The sequence below is a fragment of the Sorghum bicolor genome, chromosome 3 (genome assembly GCF_000003195.3).
Source record: "Sorghum bicolor cultivar BTx623 chromosome 3, Sorghum_bicolor_NCBIv3, whole genome shotgun sequence".
Lineage (NCBI taxonomy): Eukaryota > Viridiplantae > Streptophyta > Magnoliopsida > Poales > Poaceae > Sorghum > Sorghum bicolor.
Window position 1 is genome coordinate 13134155 of NC_012872.2, and position 5392 is coordinate 13139546.

The window sequence follows — 5392 nt, forward strand, 5'->3', positions numbered from 1 at the left end:
TCATAAACAAGCGGTTGTCAGGGACATCGACAGTTCGTCGCAACCAAATGTGCCTCGTACTTTCAATTTTAAAGGTAAACTTTGTTGTTGTATGTTTGAAATTTCTGAATCCTTTTGGATCTGTGTGTTGCTTTCATTTTTATAACCCTGTTAGTCTTAGATCTACTTGCTTTAGTTCTTTTTCGTCAGTTCCTAATCTTGTAGCCATAGGTTTGTTGTGATAGATAGGTATACTTTCCTGCATCTACATGCTCTTACAAGTACTTGTAACATGAGATTTCTTCAGTTCAAATTATTATTTTGTACTATGACTTTTTCAATATAAAACCATATATTATAGGATTATTTTTCGACAAAATTAAACCTTTTTGCGGTCAATAGATAATCTATATATTTCTTAGAGTCTGTGATTTCGCTAATATAAACAGGAAGATTTGTTTTATTTTTCCAGTGGTTCAATATACTATGTGTCTGTTGTTGCTTTTTTACAATCAGTATTTTCTGTGATATAATTGTATCCAAATTAAGAGCATCCTAATTTCAATTTTAGTATTTTCATACGGATCCTTTCTTGTATTAAAATTGGGAATTTTTTTGGATCTTGTTGCCGCTTGAATTGAAGTTTTATAAACCTGTTAGTGTTAGAATACATAATGATCATTTTATTTAAAAAAACGTAGTGATCGATTCAGGACAATGCCAAAATGGTTTCATTATTCTGGTGATGGTTTTTGCAATTATTTTTTCTTTTGGTAACATAATATTGGTGTTCTGTCTAGTGGAAAGCATTGAACTTTAATTTGACGAACGTATAGGCGCTTAGTTATGCTCTTTTCTCTTTTGGCAAGCAATTATGACACCATCATACCAAGCGCAAGGTGATAGGTACATAGTTTAACTTTCTTTAGCATGCATTTTAGTATTTCTGAAATTTTGTTTCAGATTGATAAATTAATTGCAATCTATATCCTACAAATATTATGGCCTTGCAGTCTGACAGCTTTTACCAGGTATTTTTTTTTGGCCTTTGAAGTCTTCAGTATTAGGTTGTCTCCAAAATCATTTGTGCTTAACAGATCATGTAGTGTTTACTATTTTTCTTGATTTAAGCACTGATTTCCGTACATGTAAATGCTCCTACAATTTCTTTGTAGAACCTCTGAACTTTTTACATTGTCTATACAGTTGCTCAAGCCATAGAGTTCCAGAACAAGGCTTATGAATGTAAGCACAGTACTATGTTCTTAGTTTTGCCAAAGATAAAAAATTATCACTAATCTCTAGCCATAATTGTAGTAATCACATTGATTCAATTTCTGTTAGGATATTCAAATGTGCAGTCACTTATGATGTCAATAAAAACCTGTAGAAGAAACATCTTTAGTCTATCTGAACTAGTAGAACAAACATAATCTAATCTCAGCTGATCTCTGTACTCAGTTGTGATGATAGTATTCATTGAGTTAGCAGTTTTTTTGGTACCTTAGATAGAATATTATTAACAACTTCTATTTTGCTACTTTCAGGGAGCTGCTTCCACTGGCCTTCAAGTTGCTTGATTAGCTTGAGAATTGGAAACAGTCTACATGTTCAATGCATTATTTAGCTTGAAATAAAAGCTTTACATATGTATCATCAATGACATTCTTCGTGTGCATATCATCCTTTTCTGAAGGAAAGATATTAAAAATTGATTTTATCTTTTGCCTATTCATCTATTTAAAATCTTGTATTGGGTGTTTTGTTTTATCTGCATTTATGCTACTATAGCAATTCTCCCTTCGACACCCCCACCTTTAAAAAAGACTAAAATTTTAAACATCCTAAAGGAACACTTGTCTTGTTGCAGACATGACTATGACACACTGCTTTAACTGGATGAAAATAACCATCAGCACACTGGTGCTTCAGAAAAGCCAGATCAATAATTTGCCGCATTCAGTAGTTCAGGTACCTTCCAAACTAGTATAAGTTTTTTTTCTTCCCTCTTTGACTGAAAAATCCTAACTACTTTTCCATGATTTCCTGTTTCTGGCAGTCCAATAGCATTGAAGATCCATGTTCTGTCTGCCTTGAAAATCCTTCTGTGGGAGATACTATCTGCCATTTGCCATTTGAAAGATCAGAATTGTGCCTAAAATCAGACCATCCATGTTTGCACTGCTTCCGGTGATCTTTTACTGTTTGCTTAGTTCTTACATATTGAGAAGGGCTATAAGCATATGAATATGGCATAGTCATAGTCTCTAGATCTGAATGTCTTTCAAATATCTAATATGCTTTCCTCCCAAAATCTATAAATATGCATAGTCATAGTCTACAGTTATTTCTTTGCTAATTATGGCATTTAAATTTATTTGATCTTTTTGTTTAAATTTTTTTCTTCATCAGGTAAAGTGGCCAGTGATGAAAAATTCCCAATTTAGTGATGAAAAGTGATCTTGTTCTTGTGAGGGACTGGGTACTTCCAGTTTTGTAGTGTTGTTCTTACTACAAAATAGACCAGTCGCGGTATTGTCCATTTAGATAACAATCCGGTTTTTCTAGAACGGCATGCACGCGCATGCCTTATCCTCTGGCTGCAGCTTCTCCAAGATTCGCGCCGGTCAACCCCTCGTGTTCACCCATCTCTTTCTCGCCCACTCGTTTTCACCTTGATGACCCTTAAGCTCCAAGAACAAGATCATATGAACATAGAGGACTGGTTCTGAGGCCACTATTTGTCATACTTTTTTATGTTTTCTGTTTTCAACAATATTGATAACTAATTGTTTGTTGTGCTAATGAAGAAATTCCATGTTAATACTGGATATTTATTTGATTTTTTTGTTAGTAAATTTTGTTTCTTGATGAAAATGTGATCTTATTCTTACGAGGGACTGGGTACTTATAGTTTTCTAGTGCTGTTCTTACTACCAAACAGACCCTTATGTTTTATGATTGCTACTTTTTTCTATGACTGTTCTTAAGATAGCTCTTGATAATTTAGATTCTTAAGATATGTTTTTTTTCTATGACTGTTCTTAGACGTCCTCTACCCTGCAATTTATTCCTGAGCTGGCCTCTCCTCCTATCTCCTATCTAAGATGTGTTGAGTGTTTATGATTGCGGTTCCAAGTTTCTGAGTTTTTGTGCATGCTTATGATTGGTGAAGAATACTTTTGTGAGATACGGTCCATGCCTATGATTTTCTTAGTCTATATTGAAGAAATCTAAAAGTCAGTATAAAATCTTCTTTTCAAGTTCTACTAGATATTTTGGTTATAGTTGCTATGGGCTGCATGTCCTCTATATAACACACTCGCGCTAGATTGTATCTGAACCTATAATCAGCTTTGGATTTCCAGTGATCTGAGTTATAAATTAATAGTACATAGTTGGTACAACAATCAATTATATGTCATAAATGCTACAACTCAGCATGTATAATTATAATCTCAGTTAATCTTATTTTTGCATAGCTTATAAATAAATTATATTTATTCCTCACATATAGTCTGTAATTCTCATTGTACCTTTTTTAGTCTTTTACTAACCTTCCACTTGTTATCAAAATCTTTTCCTAAGTTATTTAGATTTAGTTATACATTCTCCTAAGGCCCCACAACTTATAAGTATGTAAATTTTAGAGATCTAGTTTCTTCTAATGTAGATTCCAAAACTTCTTACTAACATATGTTTTCTTTTTTACTAATATTAGATTATTGTTATGATCAATTCAATGCAGGGCCCCTTTGTGTACCTTGCCATGCAACCATCATTCTGCAAATAACTCATTCTCGGATGGATGGTATTATATTTAATACTCATTAGTTAATTCATGTCCCTAACTGATGCCATTCTTAGTAAATTTAGACAAATTTGTTTTAGTGTATCATGTTGTCATGTGTTGGCAATACAAACGAAAGGAGTCTAGATGTATCACTTATACTATATATAGTTCATACTTTATTATTGTGGTTTCATCATTTGCATACTGTATTGAGATGTTACTAGCCTTTCACCCTTTTTTTTCTTTTAGATAGGGTCATCGGTTAGCATACATAATAGGCATTGCCACTTCTGTGGCCTTTTTTGCTTCCAAGATGTTCAATAAAATGCTTATGACCAATTAGTGATGAGATTTGTCATATAAAATGCCACACTCACGACTTAAGAGTCTACAGAAACATAGCCTACATATATTTTTGTTTTTTTATTGTCTGTTCACCATAAGATGAGAAAGAGCCATGACAGATAAGATGTTTAAACTTCACTAGCATTGTTGCCTGCTATAAAAAGGTTAGAACAACCAAAAATATGGTGAGAAAATGGACAGGACAATGATTTAGTTTAGAATTCTCTGCCTAGTGTCAAAAAACATGTGTTGTTTGTACTGCTGCTTAGGTCTGTTTAGTTCACCCAACAACTAAAAACTTTTCAAAATTCTCGTCACATTGAATCTTGCGATGTATGCATGAAGCACTAATATAGACAAAAACAAAAATTAATTGTACAATTTACCTATAAAGTATCAAAATTTTATTCTCTAGATTAACCATATTTTATTACTTGATTACATCATTAAAATGAGCATCCAATTTTTATATCTCTTGATGTTTTTTAACTGATTCTATTTTTATAGCTCTTTGTATCTTCGACCAAGTTTATAAACAATATCTAAATTTGACCAAGTTTACAAAAAACATCAATATTTATAAAAAAAATAAGTGAATTATAAAATTTTATTTTATGACAAATATAACTATAAGTAATTATTTTATACTATAAGTATTCATAAAATTACATTTTATGACAAATATAATTTTATGTTAAAAGGGAAAATTAGAGGAGATATATGATTTAACAATATGTAATTATGATAGGATGACAACCAAAACTCAATAATCACACTGACACTCTCTTTTATGACGTGTTAAATTATTCCAAAATTCAATAAATAGTACTATGCCGTGTGTGTTTGAGCATGGGGATAATCAAAATTTGTAATTTTTCATTTTTAATGAATGTACTATGCTAGCCCGCTATATTGAAAAGTTTTTAGATTTGAGTGATCTAAACATTGGCAATATCTAGTACGCTCCCATCGTCTGCTTGCTCAAATGCAATGCCCATCACGGTGCCCTCAGGCTGCCCAAAATCTAGAAACTTTTTAAAACGTTAAATCGAATCTTTTGGCACATGTATATAATATTAAATATAAATAAAAATAAATAATTATATAGTTTGTCTGTAATTTATTAGCTAAATTTTTAAACATAGTTAATCTGTAATTAAATAATAATTATTAAATACAAATGAATATACTATACTATTAAAATCCAATCCACACGAGCAAAGCAAACACTTCGTTCAGTCTTGACTGCTCACGTCACTCTTAGGGCAATCGTAA

General features: G+C 31.9%; 1 long non-coding RNA gene across 1 annotated transcript; it reads left to right on the forward strand.

The window, feature by feature from the left end:
• LOC110434227 lies at nucleotides 600-3850 on the forward strand. Its single transcript, XR_002451710.1, has 4 exons — nucleotides 600-1224; nucleotides 1527-1950; nucleotides 2039-2169; nucleotides 3728-3850. It is a non-coding gene; the product is annotated as an uncharacterized LOC110434227 (long non-coding RNA).